The 12,217-nt window shown below is 44.5% G+C and overlaps 1 protein-coding gene across 14 annotated transcripts in view; it reads right to left on the bottom strand.

The window, feature by feature from the left end:
- Positions 1-12,217, bottom strand: part of EPB41L2 (erythrocyte membrane protein band 4.1 like 2) — a 300,865-nt gene that overhangs the window by 223,598 nt on the left and 65,050 nt on the right. The window contains exon 1 of one of the 14 annotated variants that reach the window (XM_040350417.1): positions 9,035-9,160. The exons of the other annotated variants lie outside the window; for them this stretch is intronic. The gene's annotated coding sequence lies outside the window, so the exon portion shown is untranslated. Of the gene's footprint in view, positions 1-9,034; positions 9,161-12,217 lie in introns of those variants that run through there. 14 annotated transcript variants of the gene reach the window in all.

The raw sequence follows: 12,217 nt of genomic DNA on the forward strand, positions 1-12,217 counted from the left end.
CAAATATTAATGGTAATCTCCTGATTTTTTAATCAAAAAGAAAACCGATCTTTCTTCCGCTATTAGACTCCTGTGAAGAAAAAACTGGTGTAGCATACTGGCTCTATGCACGTTTACAGACACAGCCAAAGGAGCATGCTTGTATGCCTCCTCAGTCCCCAGCTTGCTACAGAAGGCACCCAAAGGAGGGAGGAGCCGACTGCACCGGCAGGGAGAGGAGGTAAGCAACCTTTCTGTGCAATATGCAGAGAGCAGGTAGGTAGAACCCATTTTTTTATGCCTTTAGTATCGCTTTAAATTATATGTGCATTGCGATTACAGTTTTATTTTAATCCACCTGCAAGGTCTCACAAATGAGCTACGAGTAAGCATCACATGATGCGAAACATGTCAGCTCTTTTTTCCTAGTGCGCTTCTTGTTTGACTGCATGAATTTTGGCAGTGCGGCGATCCAGGATTTTTCTTTCATCCCATGCTAATTGAGCACAGCCAGCACACTCTTGGTTTGTTGGGAGGGAAGCAATGGGGATTAATTGTTTTATAGAGCGGTATACTTTTCTTCACAAAGGTTTCTTCACAAAGGTCTCACAAATACCTGTTGATCCTGCCAGTGCAGTCCACTTACAGAAGACCACCATTAACATATTTTTTCTCCCATGCACCGAGGTTGTGCCCACACTGCATGGGTTAACTGCTCAATTTTTCTAGGGGCGCACAAAAGGCTATACTTACCCGATCCTCCGGAAAACCGTGCTCCCCCACGTCAAACGGTTGTTCCGGCCATCCTCATGTCCAGAGCCAGTCTATGGGCATAATGACGTCAGGAACAGTCAATTTACTAGAATGCTAGTGTGCAAGGGGCAGGAGCCACGGGGAGCGGTCTTGCGCTCGTAGGATTGGCAGAGCACATCTCCACTCTGAGGTCCCCTAGACAAAAACAAGCAGTTAACCCACACAGTGTATGGGTTATTTATGTAGGCTGTGCCAGCTTTCACTACAGTGGGATGGCAAAATGTTACAGTGGTGTCAGCATAATCACTGCCGATTCAAAACCCTGTAGTTTAACTATCAGCACCCAAGAACAACCAGCCATGTCCACTGCTTTCCTAATGTACAGCACTGTATCTGTTGCTGAAAGCCACCCACTGTGAGCTGCAGTGTCTAGGAAAAGGAGCATGTGATGCATCAAAAACATTCTAAATTCGCATGTCATCCATAAAGTTATTGTTTTCAATGACAGTCGTTCACATACATGTGTTGCGATTCCTCTACAAATGCGATAAAAAAAAAAAAAAAAGTCTTGTGCGAGTTTACAGCGTTGCGAATTTAGTCTTCATAGACATCAATGTAAATGTGCTGGGATCGCATTGATGGTTCACATATGTGCAAATTCCACCACACTACTCTCCGCAAAAACCAGGAAGTACACAGGAAGTTAACCTTTTTTTTTTTTATTATTCCATTGACTAGATCAATCGCAGCTATATCCAACTCCTGAAATTTGCGGTAAATTAGCAACTCGCACGGGACAAAAAAAAATAAATGAACAAATTCACAGCAGTGTAAACTGAGCCTTAGGGGTTTTATTTGAATGTTCACACAGGACCTCTAAAATGCATTTAAAATTACAGAATTGTAATTTACAATGCATATAAAAGACGATGAAAACACAAATATTAGAAAGTAGTGAAATAAAGAAGGATTCAAAATTTGCCACACTTCTAACATACCTTTCACAACACGATTCCATGCGATTCCATAAACTATATATCTTTGTCAAAAAGCAAAAAACAAGCTGTGATCAATACAATGATATTCTGCATATCTCTAAGCAGTTCTTGAGAGAACCCAAACATTTTCATAAAACCTTACATTCAGCAATACACTGAACCATAATATTCCACTTTACATTTTTTTTTTTTATATATACATTTTTAAATGCAAAAATAAATAAAAAAACAGTATTTCAATAGGAGCAAAGTCAGATCCAATAGGGTTTTAAATGTGACTTGTCATTTGACTTCTGTAACCTCTGTAAATGTATTCGCTGCATTTTTTTCTTTTTTTTTTTGCAATAATCCTTAAAAACTTACTTATTTTGCCATCAACACATGATTAAAAAAAGGTCACCAGGCAATCAAAAAAATAAATAAATGGGTCAAGTAGAAAAGTACAAAGCCACAAAATGTTAGATGTATTGATCAAAGTTGGATGATCTGAACTGAATATAAAATGTCAAGTTTTAAGCGGCCCATAGATTATTCGATTTGGTTTCCTTGCCCCCCCACAAACATCACTTGATTCTCCCATCAACACGGTCAGTGTTTATAGGGGAATGGCTCTCACAGCACTACTGTGTTCTGCTGGCGAGGGGGCAAGGGGAGCCTTCCCCGCAATCAGGCTACAGTGATTAAAGCCAACAGCTATAGCCCCTGGCAGTAAATCGCATTTTAAAAATCAGACTGGATGTATCAAAGATGATTGATGGATCGACTCAGGTACAATCAGCTTGCCCATACATGGATCGAAGCTCGAATGGTCCTTATTGAACCCGACAAATCTCGGGCCAGGTATGGCTGCCTTTAATGGAATTGAAATCCAGGTACGAAGGAAAAGAGTCAGACACATTAAGATCATCTCTGAAGGTTACAATCATACCACATAGTGTCAAGAAATTACAGTCCTAAGGACTATGTAAAGACCACCTGTTGGTAGTTTATTTTATTGCTGAACTGAAAATCTCAGAAAAAGAGATTTTTAATACAGCTTACCTGTAAAATCTTTTTCTTGGAGTACATCACGGGACACAGAGCGGCATTCATTACTATATGGGTTATATGGAGTACCTTCAGGTGTAGACACTGGCAATCTCAAACAGGAAATGCCCCTCCCTATATAACCCCCTCCCATAGGAGGAGTACCTCAGTTTTGTAGCAAGCAGTATGCCTCCCAAAATGGTCCTCAAAAAAGAGGGGTGGGAGCTCTGTGTCCCGTGATGTACTCCAAGAAAAAGATTTTACAGGTAAGCTGTATTAAAAATCTCTTTTTCTTTATCGTACATCACGGGACACAGAGCGGCATTCATTACTATATGGGATGTCCCAAAGCAATGCTTACAATGAGGGGAGGGAGAACATCTCCAAGACAAAAGGATTTAATTTAGAGATATACTCAAATCATAATAAATCCAACTTAGTTGAGAAAAATAATTTTAAATTTTAAATTTAACTCAAAAAAGAGGAGCCCCCGGAATCCGAGGGTCTCAAACTGCAGCCTGCAGCACTGCCTGCCCGAAGGCAGTATCAGTATTCCTTCTTACGTCCAACTTGTAGAATTTTGTAAACGTGTGGACAGAAGACCGGGTTGCCGCCTTGCAAACTTGAGCCATAGAGATCTGGTGGTGTGCTGCCCAGGAGGCGCCCATGGCTCTAGTAGAATGAGCCTTTAATGATACTGGAGGAGGCAACCCTTTCAAGCCGTAGGCCTGAGTGATTAATTGCTTAATCCACCTAGAAATGGTGGACTTTGCAGCTGCCTGCCCCTTCTTGGGCCCCTCCGGTAGAATGAACAGCACATCTGTTTTCCGGATCTTCTTTGTAGCTTTAAGATAGGCCTTCATGGCCCTGACAATATCCAAGGTATGCAGCAACCCTTCCTTTCTGGAAGTAGGTTTAGGGAAGAAGGATGGTAATACCAAATCCTGGTTTAAATGAAAACTGGATATGACCTTCGGTAGGAAGGAAGGATGAGGGCGGAGAACGACCCTGTCCTTATGAAAAACAAGATATGGTTCCTTACAGGATAAGGCCGCTAGCTCCGAAACTCTTCTTGCGGAAACTATGGCAACCAAAAATACTAACTTCCTTGTCAGTAGAACCAAAGGAATTTCAGCCAACGGCTCAAACGGTTGTTTCTGTAAACTTGACCGAACAAGATTTAAATCCCACGGACAAAGCGGGGATTTAACTGGAGGTCTAATACGTAAGACCCCTTGAAGGAAGGTCTTAACCAGCGAGTGGGTGGCCAGCGGCCGCTGAAACCACACTGACAGAGCAGAAATCTGTCCTTTGATTGTGCTTAATGCCAATCCTTTATCCACTCCTAGCTGGAGAAAACTTAATACTCTATCGATGGTAAATTTGCGAGAAAAGCCATCGCTTGGACTCACACCAGCCTACATAGGCCTTCCAGACCCTGTAATAAATCACCCTAGAGACCGGTTTCCTGGCTCTGATTAGGGTAGAGACTACTTTCTGAGACAGACCTCTACCCCTGAGAATCAGGGATTCAGCTTCCAGGCCGTCAAATTTAGATGCCGTAAGGCAGGGTGGAGGATCGGACCTTGCGATAGCAGGTCTGGCCGTAGAGGAAGAGTCCAAGGGTCTCCCACTACCATCTTTAGGATGAGTGAGTACCATGCCCTTCTGGGCCATGCTGGAGCTACCAGGATGACTGGTATGTGTTCCACCCGGATCCTGCGCAGCAGGCGGGGTAGTAACTGGAGCGGGGGAAACGCATAAAGAAGTTTGAACTGATGCCAAGGGCAAACCAACGCATCGGTTCCGCAGGCCATCGGATCCCTTGAGCGGGATATGAACCTGTCTAGTTTCTTGTTGAGTCTCGATGCCATGATATCCACGTCCGGCACTCCCCATCTTTGGCAGAGTGCTTGAAAGACTTGTGGATGCAGAGACCATTCCCCCGGCCATAGAGTCTGGCGGCTTAAGAAGTCCGCCTGAAAGTTGTCCACTCCTGGAATGAATATTGCCGATATGCAGGGCACATGCGCCTCTGCCCATAGGAGAATCAAGCTCACCTCTCTCTGAGCGGCTTGACTCCTGGTTCCCCCTTGGTGATTTATGTATGCCACGGCCGTGGCATTGTCTGATTGAATTCTCACCGGGAACCCCTGCAATTTTGACGTCCAAGCCCTGAGGGCTAGTCGAGCAGCTCTGAGCTCCAAGATGTTGATGGGCAACTGCTTCTCTGGCTTTGCCCAAGTACCTTGGCGAGTGCAACCATCCAAAATTGCTCCCCAGCCCGTCAGGCTGGCGTCTGTGGTCACTATCTTCCAAGCCACTGGGCTGAAAGACTTCCCCTTCAGTAGATTCTGAGGGTCTAACCACCAACACAGACTTTGTCGGACTCTTGATAAGAGCGGCAACGGGATATCCAAGGCCTGTGGCCTTCTGCTCCATGCTGACAGGATGGCTGCCTGTAGGATGCGAGTGTGGCTCTGGGCGTATGGTACCGCCTCGAACGTGGCCACCATCTTGCCTAGTAACCTCATACATAGGCGAATAGTCGGTTCTTTCTTGCTTAGAACCAGTAGGATTAATTCCTTGATGGCTTTTACCTTCCTCAGAGGTAGGAACACTCCTTGTTGTTCTGTGTCTAATCTCATGCCGAGATATTCCAACTGCCTTGTGGGCTGGAAAGCTGACTTTTCTCGATTTAGGACCCAGCCGAACCTCTCGAGGTATTGGACCGTGAGGGCCACTGCTCGCTCCAAGCCGGGAGACGAGTGGTCTATGACTAGGAGGTCGTCCAGGTATGCTAGGATCGTGACCCCTTGGATCCTTAGCTTGGCTAGGATCGGAGCTAGGACCTTCGTGAACACCCGGGGGGCCGTAGCCAACCCGAAGGGAAGCGCCACGAATTGGAAGTGACGCGAAGCCACCATGAAGCGTAGATATCTTTGATGTGGCTGATAAATTGGAACATGAAGGTAGGCATCCTTTATGTCTATGGACGCCATGAAGTCGTCCTTCTGGAGTGTGGCAGCTGCTGACCGCACGGATTCCATCCGAAATGAGCGGATCTTTAGATATGCATTTACCATCTTTAGGTCCAAAATTGGCCTGACATCTCCATTGGGGATGATGAATAGGTTGGAGTAGAAACCCAGCCCCTGTTTCAGGACTGGCCGGAATCCGAGGCGGATCGTTTGGAATCCTCGACTCCTGGAAATGAGGAGGAGGAAACCTTAGGAAATCTAATTTGTAGCCTGTGGCCACGGAAGACCGTACCCACTCGTCGGGAATGCTGGCTTCCCAAATCTCTGAAAAGAGTCGCAGCCTTCCCCCCACCTTCGTGGGTGGGGGCGCCCCTTCATAAGGTTGGCTTGGGGGCTGGTTTTGCTGGTTTGCGAAACCACTGCCTTTTGCCTCTAACAGCCTGTCCTTGTGATTTGCTGTTGAAGCCGAAGTTTGCTTTTGCAGGAGGCCGTCGATACTGCTTGGCATTAGAGGGCCCCTGCCCAGGGGAATACTGTCGTTTAAACGCAGGCCCCTGAACCTTCTTCTTAGTTGGCAAGAGAGTACTCTTGCCGTTTGAAATGGTCTGAATGTATTTATCTAGGTCTTCTCCGAAGAGTCGTCCTCCATGGAAGGGGAACCCTACCAGGAGCTTCTTGCATGGGGGCTCAGCCTCCCAGCTTTTTAACCATAAGAGTCTTCTCATATGGATAAGGGATAACGATAAACGTGACGCTTGCTGGATAGAATCCTTGATTGCGTCTACCGTAAAACATATGGCCTTAGGGACATCCGAAAATTCTTCTGCCTGCTGGGCAGGAATAAGTTTAAGCATCTGCTTAAATTGATCCGATAATGCTTGAGCGACCCCAATCGCAGCCACAGCTGGCTGTACTACTGCCCCTGCAGTAGTGAAGGAGTTCTTAAGTAGTGCTTCCAAGCGCTTATCAACTGGATCCTTGAACACCTGTATGTTTTCTACAGGGCATGTTAACGATTTGTTAACACATGAGATGGCTGCGTCCACTGCAGGAGTAGCCCATCTTTTGGAAAATTTTTCTTCCATAGGATATAGGACAGAGAACTTCTCAGGTGGTAAGAAGATCTTATCTGGCTTGTTCCAATCTTGGAACAAAACTCCCTCTAATAGAGGATGGATCGGAAACACAGCATTGCTTTGAGGCGCCCTCAGTGAGCCCAAAGCTGAAACCGTCGATACCTGGAGATCTGGTACTGGCAAGTTGAATGCCCTATGGACCAAGTCCGACAATCCTTGAATCCACCAGCTCTCCCTCAGGGAGACTGCCCCAGACTCCTCTGTATCCGGATCTTCGATCCCTGAACCTACTTGGTCCTTGTCCAAGAGGTCGTCCAATTCCCCTGAGGAAAGGACCTCCTCTTCTGAGGGTCCGCGCTCGGGCGACGGAGATCTATTCCGCTTACTGCCCCGCATAGCTGCGGCTATCATTTTACCCATGCTTTTCTGCATCTCTTTTAAAGAGGTGAGTAATACCTCCTCGTGACCATCTTAGGGTTGGACTGACCCGCGTCAGCTCCAGCCCCAGATCCCGATGGCCCCAAGGCTCCCTGTGGGGAAAGCAGCGGCATAGCATTGTCCGAGACCTCAGACTCTCTGGGGGAATCCCCACCTCTTGTACCCTTGTTTTTTGATGCCATGGTACAATACCGAGGTACACCTGCTACTTATTGGTACCTGGGACTTATAAATAGTTAAATGCCCAAACACCTGTTTGGGGGATAAAAAATGCTTCCTCTCCCCTAGATGACACTTTTTTTTTTTTTTTTTTTTTTCAAATCTAGGAAAGAAAAAACATTCTGTCCCCCTGAGTAGTATTGCAAGAAAAACTATGAGATGGAAAAGAAACAGCCTATTCCTAGGCTTGAAAACAGTCTTTCTGAAGACTGCAATATTCTTTCTGGCCACTGTGTGTCCTCGGCGCCCCGTGCTTGCCGTTCTGGTCTTTCCTCCTCAGTTCCAAAGTATTGAATGAGCTATATGGAACAAACAAGGAAGGGCCGCCCCTTCCTTAAGCCACTGACCCGCCCTTCCCCCCCAGCAATCTCAAACAGGAAATGCCCCTCCCGACAGGGGGGGGGTGGGGTTGGGAGGAAGGGACCTCTCTGCTCCAGCAAACTGCAGCCTGCAGCCTGGAACCATGAGGAGGTGGGCGTTTTGCCTGCTTTGCAGGCCGTGAGGAGGAAGACTGAATGGAGCATCGCCTGGAGGCTTGCAGGTAAGCACAGCTCTCTGACACACACATATACTTTTATATCACAGGCCCCACTCAATGCTTTTCCAACACTACAAGGGAGGTCACATCTTATGGGGAATAATACATATAGAGCCATCCTATCTTTATGATATGTGACTAGTTTGCCAGATGCAGTGCATAACTTTAGGCATGTCCCCTGTGACCCCCCAGAAAAAACCTGCTAAGAACCAAGTTCCGCAAGTTTTCCCCTCACTTACCTGCTCCATGCCGCAGGACTTTGCCAAGCAAGAGGCCCAATCTTCCCCCATCTCGGTGGGGATGTCTAGACCTTCAGGCCCTGGGTTCCTATGAAGGATCCACTGTCCTGGGCCCATATAGCACTCTGGCAACAGAAACATTAGGCACCCAAAGGTTTCTAAGTTCTGGGCCCAGGGTCCAGCTCTCTAAAAAGAAAAGCATTATGGGCTATACCCCAAGGGTTTGGGGTCCGGTTACTGACCACTTTAGCGCTGAGGCTTTTTTGGACAGAACCGGTTAGCTCACCTAATCCCAAGGATGTGGAGGCAAGCTAAACCATGACTAACACCTAAGACACTGGCGGAAAAACTGAGGTACTCCTCCTATGGGAGGGGGTTATATAGGGAGGGGCATTTCCTGTTTGAGATTGCCAGTGTCTACACCTGAAGGTACTCCATATAACCCATATAGTAATGAATGCCGCTCTGTGTCCCGTGATGTACGATAAAGAAAAAAGGATACATATGTGAATACTGCTGTATATAAATATAATATGCCACCCGTATTGAACCACATCTAGATTACACTTTACTTATGACTCACTACCTTTATCTATACAACAAGCAAAACTTCTAAATCACTAGAACTGCAAACATCGAAGAGCAAACTTTTCCAAAAATTCATTTTGTAAAATCAGGCATTCAAATATAGCAAAAGTCTAGGCTTAAAAGACATTGCAACTTTAAAGAACTTTCAGTGAACTATGACATACTGCCGAGTACTAAATGGAAATGAAGAAATATTTACCTAGCACATCAGGCTATCCGAACAGATTGCAGCTCCCAGCATGCAGACAAGTCTGACTCTGGAGTAAAGGCAGCAGGCAGCTGAACACCGCTCTCATACAAGTGGAATAGCAAAAGAAAAGCCACTGGAGATTGAATGGGAAACTTAATGAACCAGACCCCACCCAAGCACTAACATAGTTGGAAACAGAGGAGGAGGAATTGAACATGCAGAAGGGAAACATTCAACCCATCTCTTTCACTAACATCCAATGAATTTAAAGAAACAAAAAAAAGGCAAGAGGAAAAAAGTACTTCAACACGACAATATTTTTCCTTTTGATTTCATGATAATAGGGGATCATCATACTTCTTGCCTGCTTCAGCTTTTTAAAAAATTACCTCACTGAATCAACCTCTGCAAAACTGGTACCTTCTGATCCACGCAAGCCATTGAGAACATGGATATGATTGGTGAAACATTCATTTAGGTAGGCAAGATGTAAAGAAAACGCCAAGCAATGGCTTTAAAACAAAAAGCTCTATAGTAATGAAATGCCAAGCTTTAGATAGATATTGATTAGTTACTGCAGCAAGTTACAGGAATTTCACTTGTTAATAGAAAAAAAACTATTTGAACTTGCCTTAAAATAGGTTTCCTTAAATTTTTTAACCACTGCCATCCAGGGCAATTTTGACATATCTCACACACATGCTAAAAAAAAAAAAATCTTCATTTTTGCTAGACGATGACTTAAAACCCCCAAACCTATTTTCTGAAAGCAAAGGCCCTGGAGAATAAAAATGGTGGCCGTTGCAAATATTTTATGTCAAAAATGTATAAAAAAAAAAAAAAAAATTCAGGAAAAGATGCACTTAAATTAATTTTAGGGCACACAAACACAATCTAAAAGCCAATTTTGGATCATGAATAAAAGCTGATGTATTGAAATAAATAGATACCAAACATGTCAAGATTAAAAAATGGCACAGTCCTGCAAAATGGCAACAAACTTCGTTACCTTAAATTATCCACGGCAAAGCTTTAAAGGCCTTTACAGGTTAGCAGTTTGGAGTTGAATGTGAACTCTGGCACTAGAATTATTGCTCTCAAGGCAAGCACATGTGGAGTTCAATTAACATTTACATATGTGTGCAGGACCTACACTCGTGTTTGCAATTGTGCGCAAGCACGGGGGGGGGGGGGGCAGAGGTGCTTTAGGGCTCACTGGCACTTGCTTCAACTTTAAACACACAATAGAGCGTCTACCTCTTCAACATGCTTTTTTGATATGTTTTGATGCATCAGTAAAGAAAATGTTTAAGTCTTTATTGAAGTTGGCCAGCTGTTGTGCGTGTTAATTTTCTATTTGTTTTTAAAGGTGCTCAGTAGAACCCCAGCTCATTAGTAGCAAGTGTTTCAATTGGCATCCCAAAGGCTTTAAAATGGCACATTTAAAGCAAGTGTAAACGAGTCCATAAAGCCTTTTTTTTTTCTTTTAAGTTAAAGTGGTTGTAAACCCACTTTTTTCACTTTTACCTACAGGTAAGCCTATAATAAGGCTTACCTGTAGGTATAAAGACTATCTCCTAAACCTGTACGGTTTAGGAAATATTCCACTCGCAATGCGCCGCTGATTGCAGCGGCGCATGAGCAGGGGGAATCCACGGCGAAAGGACCGGCAGCCGCCGGACCTTGCCGAATTTAAATCTCGGGAGTGACGTCATCGCCGCTCCAGCCAATCACAGCGCTGGAGCGGCGATACCCGGAAGACACGCCGAGTCAAGATGACATCTCGCTCGGCGTGGACCAGGTAAGTGTTCTTCACCTCGTTCCGAGGTAAGCATTTCATAATCAGCCAGTATGCGGTGCATACTAGCTGATTATGCCTTTTGCCTTGCAGGTTTGAAAAAAAATGTTTATGCGGTTTACAACCGCTTTAACTGCAGTTAAAGACCGCCACACGCAGATTTACCCCGACAGAATGGCATATGGGCCAACAGGTATGTCCCCTTAAATTTGCCACCGTGTGGTCGCACGCGCTGGCGGCAGTGCGCTCGCAATAATGTCAGTGTAAACACAACATCTCCCCATTTATTTTTCCTAACCTCTCATCAGGAGCAGCGACCAGTAACGTGTCACTCGTAGCCACGCCCCCTAACTAACCCCACACTTAACCCCTTCAGCAACCCCACAGGTTAACCCCTTCACTGCCAGTGTACTTTTTACAGTAATCCGTGCATTTTTATAGCACCGATCGGTGTAAAAATGACAATGGTCCCAAAAGTGTCCGTCATAATGTCGCAGTCACAACAAAAACTGCTACCATTACTAGTAAAAAAAAAAAAAAATTATAATATATTATAATTATATGTGTGCGTATATATATATATATATATATATATATATATATATATATATATATATATATATATATATATATATATATATATATATATATATATATATATATATATATATATATATATATATATATATATATATATATTTGTGGATATTGAATTTTTTCCACAATTGTCGCACTATTTTGTTTATAGCTCAAAAAATAAAAACCGCAGAGCTGATCAAATAACAAAGAAAGCTCTATTTGTAGGGGGGGGGGGGGGGGGGGGGTAAGGACGTACATTTTGTTTGGGAGCCACATCGCACGACCACACACTTTACAGAATCGCAAAAAGTGACCTGGTCTTTGGCCAGCCAAATGGTCCGGGGCTTAAGTGGTTAACCACTTCGACCGCCGCATGTACATTTACGTCGGCAGAATGGCAAGGACAGGCACATCAACGTACCTGTACGTGCCAGCCTAGACGTGGGTCGGGGGTCCGATCGGGACCCCCGACCCAAAAATAGGTAGAAGAATACGTATCGGCCCAAACTGAGGGGAAAAATAAAATGTTTATATATGTTTTTGGGGGATATTTATTATAGCAAAAAGTAAAAAAATATTGCATTTTTTTCAAAATTGTCGCTCTATTTTTGTTTATAGCGCAAAAAATAAAAAACCGCAGAGGTGATCAAATACCACCCAAAGGAAAGCTCTATTTGTGGGGAAAAAAAGGACGCTAATTTTGTTTGGGAGCCACGTCGCACGACAGCGCAATTGTCTGTTAAAGCGACGCAGTGCCTAATTGTAAAAACCCCTTGGGTCATTTAGCAGCATATTGGCCCGGTCCTTAAGTGGTT

The sequence above is a fragment of the Rana temporaria genome, chromosome 4 (assembly GCF_905171775.1).
Source record: "Rana temporaria chromosome 4, aRanTem1.1, whole genome shotgun sequence".
In the NCBI taxonomy this organism is placed as follows: Eukaryota; Metazoa; Chordata; class Amphibia; order Anura; family Ranidae; genus Rana; species Rana temporaria.